Source organism: Schistocerca americana, chromosome 2 (assembly GCF_021461395.2).
Source record: "Schistocerca americana isolate TAMUIC-IGC-003095 chromosome 2, iqSchAmer2.1, whole genome shotgun sequence".
Taxonomy (NCBI): Eukaryota; Metazoa; Arthropoda; class Insecta; order Orthoptera; family Acrididae; genus Schistocerca; species Schistocerca americana.
In genome coordinates this window covers 830,349,234-830,361,250 of record NC_060120.1, presented here as the reverse complement: position 1 = coordinate 830,361,250, position 12,017 = coordinate 830,349,234, and positions in this window count along the sequence as shown.

Genomic DNA, 12,017 nt, shown 5'->3' with positions numbered 1-12,017 from the left:
TTTACTTGCGTCTCTGCCTTTGCTGTTTTCATACACTTTATGTTGTTATCGTTTCTACATCTACGTCGGTACTCCGCAAGGCACTTCTTGGTGTGTGATGGAGGGTACCACTAATATATAGCCTCCTCCCCTTTACAATCGCGAATGGTGCGTTGGAAGAATGATTGACGGTAATCCTCTGAATTAGCTCTAATTTCTCGAATTTTCTCATTGTGGTCACTTCGCGAGACGTATGTGGAAGGAAGTAATATGTTGTCCGACGTTTCCTGGAAACTGCTTAACTTTGGATAATTATATTCACATTATGAATATATAGGAGCAACAGAGATATTTTGGATCTACATTTACAACAACAACCATGCACCGCAAACATCAGTGCTGTGCATTGCAGACGGATCGCGTTAATCCTAGAGAGTAATGGCAACTGCTCATATCATTAAATATTTATTCCTAACGGTGAAAAGTATCTATTCAGAACCATTATATTTACATACCGTGTGGGGCAATAAAGTAATGAGACTGAAGTGAAAAAACATGTTGCTTACCGTTTTAGTCAATTTTAGTCTTGCCTCCTTCAAAGTAGTTCCCTTCTGTTTGCACTCACTTTTTCCAGCCTTCTGCCATTTCTGGAACTGATCTTCTGTAATATCCTCCAAGACCCTCGTCACAGCTTTTTGGACACCTTGTGTTGTTTGAAAATGGTGTCCCTTTACCGCCGTTTTGACTCTTGGAAATAGAAAAAAGTCGTACGGAGCGTTATCTGGTGAATAAGGTGGCCGGTGTAGCACTGAAATTTGTTTTGAGGTTAAAAATAGCTGTACGGACAGAGCAGTATGGGATGGCGCGTTATCGTGATGCAGAATCCAATTGTCAGCAATGTTGGCACAGACACGAAGAAATGTTTTACAAAGTCCTTCTAAAATTTCTTTGTAGTGATATTGGTTAACTGTTTGCCCAGGAAACACCCACTCTTTATGAATAATTCTCTTGGAATCAAAGAAGCACACAAGCATGCATTGCACTTTTGACTTTGACGTGCGAGCTTTTTTTGGTCTGGGTGATCCCTTTGAGCACCATTGCGAACTTTGGCGTTTTGTCTCTGGATCGTACTGAAAAACCAACTTTCATCACCAGTGATAACATAGCTCAACAATTCTGGGTTGATTTCCCTTTGCTCTAACAGATCGGCTGCTACATTTTTCCGTGTTTCTCACTGTGTGATGTGAGATTTTTGGGGACCATTTTTGCACAAATCTTTCTATACCAAGATCTTCAATTATTATTAGACGAACCGTTTCTCGACTGATGTTCAGTTCCTCTGCAGTCATTTTCATGGATAATCTTCGATCAGATCGTACGAGTTCACGCACCCTGGCCAAGTTGACATCCGTCCGTGAGGTTGATGGTCGTCCACTGCGGTCTTCATCTTCAACATCTGTTCTGCCTTCACTAAACATTTTATGCCAACGAAAAACTTGAGCTCTTGACATAGCCTCCTCTCCAAAAGCCTTCTGAAGCTTACCGTAAGTTGTCGTCGCGTTTTCACCCAATTTAACGCAAGAAGAAATGGCACACCGTTGCGCAATATTATGCGGTTCCATTTCAGTGACGAGAGACACAAACACGTGTAACTTATTACAGCACAACTCACGGCTGATCAGTTGCATCGAAGTGCCCCTTGGACTAGAAGCAGCTTATAGACCGAGGTAAACGATATTGTGCCTACACAAGCCTGGAGGGTTGTCATAGTTTGCAAAGAAAATCAGTCTCATTACTTTATTGTCGCAACTCGTATATCCATTTTAGTTTTACACGAAGGTGACAAAAGTCATGCAATATTTTCTAATATCTTGTCGGCTCTCTTTTTGCCCGGCGTAGTGCAGTAAATAAACGTAACAAGGATCTACAAATCGTTATAAATCTCTCGCAGAAATATTGAGCCATTCTGACTCTTTTCAGACGTCCATAATAGCAAATGTGTTTCCGGTGCAGGATTTTATGCACGAATTGACCTCTCTGTTATGTCCCATACATGTTCGATGGGATTCATGTTGAGCGATCTGGGTGACCAAATCATTCGCTGGAATTGTCCACAATGTTCTGACACGGCGCATTGTCATCAATAAAATTTCCATTGTTGTTTGGGAACATAAAGTCCATTATTGACTACAAATGGATTCCAAGTAGGCCAACGAAACCATTTCCAGTCAATGAACGGTTTACTTTGACCAGAGCACCCAGTCCATTCCATGTACATACAGCCCACACTATTATGGAGTTACCATCAGCTTGTACTCGGTATTGTTGACAACTTGCATCCATGGCTTCATGTGATCTGCGCCACATTCTGACCATACCATCAGCTCTTATCAGCTGAAATCGGGACTCATCTGACTAGGCCACGGTTTTCAGTCGTCTAGGGTATAACCGAGATCTAACCGAGGAGAGGCTCTGCAGTCAATATCGTACTGTTAGTAAAGGCACTCGCGTTGGTCATCTACTGCATAGCCCATTAACGACAAATTTCACCGCACTGTCCAAACGGATACGTTCGTTGTACGTCCCACATTGACTTTTGCGATTACTTCACGCAGAGTTGCTTGTCTGTTAGCACTGACAACTCCGTGGTGAGAGTTAATTCCTAAAATTTGGTATTCTCGGCGCACTCTTGATACTGTGGACCTAGAGATATTGAAATCTCTCACGATTTCCGAAATGGAATGTTCTGTGCCTCTAGCTCCAGCTACTATTCCGTGTTCAAAGTCTGTCTAGCGGCCATAATCACGTCAGAAACCTTTCCACGTGAATCACCAGTGTACAGGTGACAGCTCCGCCATGCACTGCTCTTTTACACTTTGTGTACGCGGTACTACCACCATCTGTATACATGCATATCGCTACCCCATAACTTCCGTGACCTCAATGTATACGCGAAAGAGGAATATGGGATCAAAGGCGCGAGAGTCGTCGGAGCAAATCGGGAAGAAATGACTGCTAAGGAAGCAATGCGTGAACGTAAGCAGACTACTTTGCGAACTTTACCGTTGGATTTTAAAAATATTGTGTGATGCAAATAAAAACAAGAACTTTTTCCATTTCATTTACTAACAAATGAGATGTGTAATATCAGCTGCTTCCGGTTTTTCACTTCCTTATAGAGAATCAAATTGGTGTTCAGCCTCTGTAGCTTTATAGAGGATAAAATGTTTAATCTATATAATATTTACGTGAAGTGAAAGGGAAGTAGGAAAGCTGTGGAACAGCTACATGGCTCCCTTTGGAAAACACAATGAAACAAAAGTTTGCTATCCATTTAATAATGAATACGTATTCATGATAGTATATCTGCTCAAAGTCACAATACACTACAAAATGTGGTTTATAATGCTGCACAACATGCCGTTTTAAATCATAAAGACAACAATAATAATGCCTGCTTAAAAAGCAAACAAAAGTGGAAAATAAGCTTACACTGCAGATATCGTAAACATGTTCTACCTACCACGTAATGAATTATGTATAACTGAGATTTTCAGGAATGTAAGATATATCAGAAATTGCATCACTACGGCTTATACACGGTGACAATTACTGGACTATACGAAATAGAAACGTAAATTAGTTACAAACTACGATGTGTACACACGTTATTCAACATGCAAACGCCACTACAGATATTCGGATTTAGGTTGTAACATCTTCGATATGCCTGCAATCATTGGCGATGATGTGGCTCAGACGAATGGCGAAATTCTGCTTGACTTGCTGAAGTGTCAGAACATTGATACTCCCGATGACCTCCTGAACGGCTGTTTTCAGCTCAGCAATGGTTTTTGTGTTATTGCTGCACACCTTGTCTTTAATATTGACCCACAAAAGGGAGTTGCACTTGTTTAGACCCGGAAATATGGTGGCCGATCGAGGCCCATGCCAGTGGCCACAGCCATGTGGGGTAGCCGCACGGTCTACGGCGCCTTGCCATGGTTCGCGCGTCTCCCCCCCGTCATAGGTTCGACTCCTCCCTCCGGGGTGTGTGTGTGTGTTGTGGTTAGCGTAAGTTAGTTTAAGTTCGATTAAGTAGTATGTAAGGCTAGGGACCGATGACCTCAGCAGTTTGATCCCTCAGGAACTTATCACAAATTTCCAAATCCCAGTGGCCTCTGGGTACCCCAGAGCCATAATGTGCTCCCCACAGTGCTCCTCCAGGACATCAAACACTCTCCTGCTTCGATGGTGTCGAGTTCCATCTTGCATGAGCTACATCATCTCGAAATCAGGCTCACTGCGGATAATGGGGACGAAATCTTCTTCCAAATCTTCGCATGCCGTTCAGTAGTCACCGTGCCATCAAGGAATATCGCATCGATCATTCCGTGACAGGACATTGCACACCACACGGTCACCCGTTGAGGGTGAAGAGACTTCTCGATGGCGAAATGCGGATTCTCAGTCCTCCAAGTGCGCCAATTTTGCTTAATGATGAACCCATCCAAATGAAAGTGGGTATGCGCATACTAATTCCCATCATTCTCATCATGCCCCGCGACCAACCGTTCAGTTTAAACGTCCTAAAGTAAAAAGTTCAGAAGTTATGACGATTTCATTTCATATAGTTCAACAATTCCAGAATGAGATTTTCACTCTGCAGCGGAATGTGCGCTGATATGAAACTTCCTGGCAGATTAAAACTGTGCGCCGGACAGAGACTCGAACTCGGCACCTTTGCCTTTCGCGGGCAAGTGCTCTACAAACTGAGCTACCCAAGCACGACTCACGGCCCATCCTCACAGCTTTACTTCTGCCAGTACCTCGCCTCCTTGGCTAAGCCATGCCTCCGCAATATCCTTTCTTCCAGGAGTGCTAGTTCTGCAAGGTTCGCAGGAGAGCTTCTGTAAAGTTTGGAAGGTAGGAGGCGAGGTACTGGCAGAAGTACAGCTGTGAGGAGGGGGCGTGAGTCGTGCTTGGGTAGCTCAGTTGGTAAAGCACTTGCCCGCGAAAGGCAAAGGTCGCGAGTTCGAGTCTCGGTCCGGTACACAGTTTTAATCTGCCAGGAAGTTTCATTTTAGTTCAATAATTGTCAGCCTCTAAGTCCCTGGATACAAAAGATACTCAGGAAATCGCGGCATATAAAACAAAGGTTCTCTGCTACTTTGCGACACATAAAAAAGACGGGCTTGAGAGCACACGGAAAATTTCAGACAAGTGGCACCTGAGAAAACGTCACAAATTTAAGTTGAATGCACTGCCGTATTTTACGGGTTACAAGGTGTACTTTTTTCTTCGAAATATTGCCTCTAAAATTCAAGTGCGTATTATACTCGATATTAATATAAAAACTCCAGTGTTGGATTTAAAAATACCCGCCAGCCTTAGAAATAGCTCTATATTCTATGGTGCAGGAGACCTATCTCTATCTAGCAACACTGGATTCACCGGGTAGCAGCAGTGCACTGGTGGGACGAACATGAGTTGCGGGGATTCACAACACTGTCTCCCTCCCGCTCTGCTATCACAAACCCAGTGAACTAGAATTGAACGTGATTTGTGCTGTCGGTAACAGCACAATATTTTTGTTAGTAGCCATTTTCGTAATGAAAAAAAAGGTATTCATATGTCGCGGGCTATATATTGAAAGTAATACCATGCGCAGAACACGGAAACCGAGCAACTGACCCTCCACCCACCAACAGAAAAAAAAAACATTCGCAGTTGCCGGGCTAGTAAAGAAGAACTGAAAAATGAGGAAAACTAAATCTACAAATAGAGAGCTAAATGCAAAATGGCCAAAACCAGAAGGTGACATATTGAAATAAATTTAAGGTCACCGTCAAAATAGCACTGGAATTCACACAAAACTGATCCAAATACACGCTCGTAAGCTAACACTACAGTGGGACTTAACAGACTAAGGGTGGTGTTAACTGTTTATGAAGCGTCATGGACTTAGCAAGCGAACCGAAACCAAAATTTCTCAGAAAATTCCACAACAATATGAAGAAAAAGTATTATCTTTACGTCGCTGTATTCTTCACCATCGAAAGAAAACAGCTTTGGAACTAAGCCAGATAGGAAAAATGGACGAAAATCCTCTGACATCTGATGTGGCGAGTAACAGAACCCTTGCCGTCAGAACCGTTGCCATGAAATATGCTAAAACTGTAATTATAAAAACAGGTGGACATTAAAAATGCACTATGTTGTTGTCCTTTCATGTTATGCTGATGGTACTAAACTTAATCCTATGATCATTTTCAACAGCAAAATAATGCCAAAACCTTCTGAATACTGCCGGGTGCTGCTCACGTACATGACAAGTGTTGGCTGGACGAGGCTTGCATGGAATTTATGGATTAGTAGGGTGTGGGAGGGAAGGAAAGATGGTTTATTGCAGGAGAGTCCTCTTCTTGTGCTAGATCAATTTAGTAGTCATTTGAAAAACTCTGTGAAAGAGAAATCGAGACTGGGAAATACAGAGCTTGCTGTTATTCTGTGAGGACACAGAAAATGGCTCTAAGCACTATGGGACTCAACATCTGAGGTCATCAGCCCCCTAGACTTAGAACTACTTAAACCTAACCAACCCAAGGACATCATATACATCCATGCCCGATGCTGGATTCGAACCTGCGACCGTAGCAGCCGCGTGGTTCCGCACTGAAGCGCCTAGAGCCGCACGGCCACAGCGGCCTGGGACAAAGGAAAGAAAGTAAAGAAAGTAAATTGTACTCGTAAATTGTACACTGTAGTGAACGTTTAAATAGTGAAAAACTGTGAAGATAACGAAAATACAGAGAATATTAAGCATGGCTGGCTGGCTGGCTCTGAGCACTATGGGACTCAACTGCTGTGGTCATCAGTCCACTAAAGCATAGAACTAGTTAAACCTAACTAACCTAAGGACATCACACACATCCATGCCCGAGGCAGGATTCGAACCTGCGACCGTAGCAGTCGCACGGTTCCGGACTGCGCGCCTAGAACCGCGAGACCACCGCGGCCGGCTATTAAGCATGCTACGACCCTAAATATGGTCGTAAGTTTTTAATTCCTGGCGAAACTGTGACAACTGATAGATGTTACCACAGTCATTTTCTATTCCGTTGAAGAAGCTGTAGATGATAAATTAATTAAGCTGAAATTATTCATATACCCTTCACATCACGTAACATTGTCAATTGAACCAGAAACTAACTTTCCACAACCAAAGTGTTTATAAGGTATCACGTCATCTCACAGAAAAAATTAATTTCTGCAATGAACCACAAACTTAAGATGCGCTTAATATGATGAGGTACATCTGATTTGAAATATAACTTACTAATGTAAATCAAAATGTTGAAAAATGTTACGGAAGCAGTGCATGTGACTGTCGACATATTCGTTGAAACTTGTTGTGATACATAAATATCAGCTTTGGCTGAACAGCAAATCATGCATCACAATGATTTCCAATGTAAGTCTTGACCAGTATTGGTTAATTTAAAACATGTAAAACATTAATAACAGATACTTGTATAGAGTTTATTTCTTAAGACTCGCGAATATAACACTCGCATAATGACCAGAAAGGTAAAATTATAAAAAAAGTGCCCGCGTACGAATCACGACACGAGTCTGGTGCGGTATGCACAGACTGTATAGTGGCTTTTGAAGCGCAAATGAAATTGGAATCTAAGAGCTCATTCTCATGCAATGTTATTTTAATTCATTGCCTATTATACCAGCGACTACTATATTCCGTAAATATAACATTAATCATCTTGCATTTATTAGTAACTTCGACGATCGTAGATTTATAATTTTTTGCCCATCTGCTGTATGTCTGACATACCCATAGGTAAATCAAACTTACTAAGACACGCCATTGTTCACGAAGTTACAGTGTTCTCGCTTAATTACTATTAATAAAAATGGCTCTGAGCACTATGGGACTTAACATCTATGGTCATCAGTCCCCTAGAACTTAGAACTACCTAAACCTAACTAACCTAAGGACATCACACAACACCCAGTCATCACGAGGCAGAGAAAATCCCTGACCCCGCCGGGAATCGAAGCCGTGAACCCGGGTGTGTGAAGCGAGAACGCTACCGCACAACCACGAGCTGCGGACTACTATTAATAAATTAGTTTTGATGATGTATTATGAAAAATAGCTGTATTGCCGTTTGAATCCGACAGATAGGCCGTAAAATATTAAAAGCGGTTTCAGCATGGAAACACATCACATTATTCATAGCACATTGACTGTAGAAGTCTACCGCACGTAGAATATACGCATTATCGAGAAAAGAAATGTCTGAATTTGCACCGAGCACAGTAAAGTTAAAATTAAACGAAACATCAAATTTGTCAGTATTTAATTATATTACACCAGTGCCATTTAGGGAAAATATATTATGTACGTGATACATGAAAAGGAAAGAGAGATTAAAAAATGTAACTTCTGAGTCTTTTATTGCAGTTATTTATACAGCCAATTCGATCGATACATAACACGTAGAAATGAAACATCAGTAATTATAATTAATCGAGTGCTAATGGATGTATGTATATAGTAGATAACAGCTTGAAAATATGTTCAAAATCACATGAGATCTACAATTAAGATTGGTTCCAATAGTTTTGCAGCTATGTCTTTTCAAACGCTGGAAAATTAAAAGCATAATAACACCTTAAACAAACAACGTAACATATTTGTTCTACAACACAACAGAAGGAACCCTTTGTTCCGCAGTTTCCTCAACTGAGGTTAATTTGTAAACATAATAATACCGATCCGGTAATATTGTCAGTTTCTATATCTCGTGTGTAACAAAAATGTAAATTATTGGAGGAATGCACCTTTCAGAAACGTAATGGAATGTTTCTATATTTTCATTTTATATTTTTTCGGATTCTCAAAGGCAAGTAACTTTTCTTTCTTTTTTTGTTAATTAGGCACGTCAAGTACGATGTACATGACGATTCCTGTAGGGAAATTAGAGAACGTCTGCCGCGCTACAACAGATAGGAAGCAATCTTAAAAGTGCCAAAATGTGGCCAACGTGAGCTAAACTATTTCAACGTTGAAAAAATGTACAAACGCTTTCTGAAGGGATTCGAATGTGTAGGCGCGTAAGCAGAAATCTGCGTTATCATCATTAGCTCTACGGACACGAAATTTGATTTGTGCTTAGGTCCTCACTCATAAATGAAAAAAAAAAATCAGAAAGGCTAAATTATTTTTGAGAGTGTTTTCATAGTTACTGGTTAATAAGATCTAAAATTAGCAGTTGCTGACTAAAAGCCTGCTGACTGAAACTCATTCCTTCCAATTACATGTACTATTAGATTGACATGAAATAACACAACATGACTGATTCATTGTACCGCAGGCGCAGACCAGTGCACTGTATTCTTTTAAATCGTCGAACGTCTCGCTGTAGAACTTATTAAGATACTGCAGCAACTAACAATTAAGAGGAAAGCAAATGTACATTTTATCTATGAAAACTGATGAGCAAAATAGATTTTACAATTCATGACAGCAAATAATCTTGTGTATTGGTTTACCAAATTAAAGACTATGCCAGAAAGATCAGGTTTTAACTTCCAGTAGATGCCAACGTCATGAGGGGCATAGCACAAGCACGGGTTGGACGATGCAAATGCAATTTCCTGTGTCCTTTCGAAGGAGCCAACCGGGCATGACTTTGGTGATTTACGGAAACTGTAACTACACAAATAGTAAATGCTGGTGGATAAACGGGAATTTGAGCACTGTGCCCCTCGAATGCAAGTATGTGCGACGTCAACGAGAATATTCATTCTTTTTCAAACTACGCGACCTCTTTCTAAACAGGAGAACGATAATTCCAATGAAAAAAATTCATTTCGTTGCTAATTAATCCATGTCTACAATAATAGGTTTTGTTTCACATTTATCCAATATAACAACTAATTTCCACCAACATAATGGATAAACGCAGGCTGAAGTTCTGTGACCATATTAGGAGAATGAGGCCAACCAAATCAAAGAGACAAATTGAGGAATTCTATGAAAGTCGCAGTAAAACTAAAACTGAAACAACGAAATGGTTCGGTACAGTAGGAGAAGGACTGAAGAAAGCGACGTATGAGGAAGATTACCACCCTCTAGGAGGTAAACATACCTACTGTAACTGTGGCTGAGTTGTACAGCGCGTATCAGACGGCAGTCTCTGTAACAATGTATGAATGAATAAATGGTCTCTAGCATAGAAACCATGCATTTCAAGACATAAGTTCGTTAGACCTTCGTTAGACCTTTTTTGTTCCGTATCCTTTAATCGATCAATCCCTGGAGTTCGTACACGGTGGAAAAATCATCCTGTACAAATAAGACTTAGTATTCCATTTTCTACAATATATACGCGTGTTTATTAACCTTTCACATAATTTACGACTCAAACGAAGTCATTTCACACCCTTCTGATTCTTGTTTACATTCTCACAAACGTTGCCTTAAGAACCCCGTTCACGAGAGAATTGGGTTCAGTCTTATTATATATCACGATGGAAGTAAATGATCTGCTTTATTTCATTCTTCAACGTAATTTGCAGCTAACAAGATCTCGCAATGGAACTTAAGGCACCTATTTGCAGTGACGAAGACCTCGATTTTTAATAACGTTTCGAGCTCGTTTCAGTTTACTAGATGTTCTACATTATCGTATTCAACTCCATCTGCATGGCATGTATTTCTTCCTGAAGGAGGGATTTTAAAAAAAGAAAGGGAGTTAGTACGTGAAATTTTCTAGAAAGCTCATGGTTACAAGTTGCCTTGCTTTAGCTTGTGTTAAAATCCTCCTTTCATTACTTCATGGCGCTATAAGAAAGTCCCTGGTGGTTGTAGTACATCAGGTAAAAAGTTAGATTGCGTTATTGTTTACTTGAGGATCATATTTCACTTAACAAGTGGACTGCTATAGGGGATCAATAATCTTATGAATTCAAAGGTTGAAGTCAAAGGTAGTGACCGGTTTTCAATGGGCGCCGTTAATCCAAGGAAAGGAAGATGATATTTTCACCAAATCCAGCTCGACTCGATGTCCCCTGCCGTGAGTGGACCCTACCATCAGGCTTCATTCCTGCTCTACAGGTTTTCGCGATCTTCAGTTCGAAGAATGATTTGATGCAGCTCTCCAAGTTTGTCTGTCCCGTGCAATTCCCTTCAATATCAGCCCCCCCCCTCCCTATACAAAAAAATGCAACACAAATGGTAGCCAGTTTGTTTGTCCCACGGTAGAGCGTCATTCACGTGCTGAAAAACGTGAACTGCCAGACGCTCCAAGCTAGGCGCCAACTATTCCCTGAAAGCCTAGTTACACCGTCTTAAGAAACAACATTAAGTGAGAACTCTGGGAATGTATTAAAGCCTCCTACTGCCAAGACAAGATAAGACTAATTACAGCGCGCACAAAAGTATTACAAGTAATTATTTGACTCGGGCTCTATAAGTGATTGAAACAGAATGAGCCCTATTGGAAGTATCCTCTTTCATGTACGTCTGCAGGCGTTGCTGACTCTTGTCATTAAAGGTAAAAAAAAATCCTGTAGGGTGTTAGGCCGCGTCATGATCCCCTCAACTTTTAGATGGTACATGTTTCAACCCCTTTGCTGGGATCTTCTTCAGTATCTTCTGGCGTCCACAGTTAGCCGAGCAGTGTCGAAGTCCAGTGCCACGTTCGCTTATAAAAGACAGTTTTCATGCGCTTTTGCTGAAGAAGTGGGGTTATTGCGTAAAACTCTTCTGGATGCCACCAGCGGATCGTAGACATTGGATAGAGGGTAGAATTGTAAAACTGCGCTCGGCTACCATAGACGATCATAAGTATGTGCAAATAAGGTAGTTTCCCTAGTAGCTTTGGTCAGTTTAGATCGTAAATGTGATACCTGTACATTAGGTGTGTTGCAGACCTGACAGGCGTTACCTCACTTCGATCCCTTTGTTTACGTATGCGCTTAGTGTCTTCCTAGGTTCACCTAGACACCAG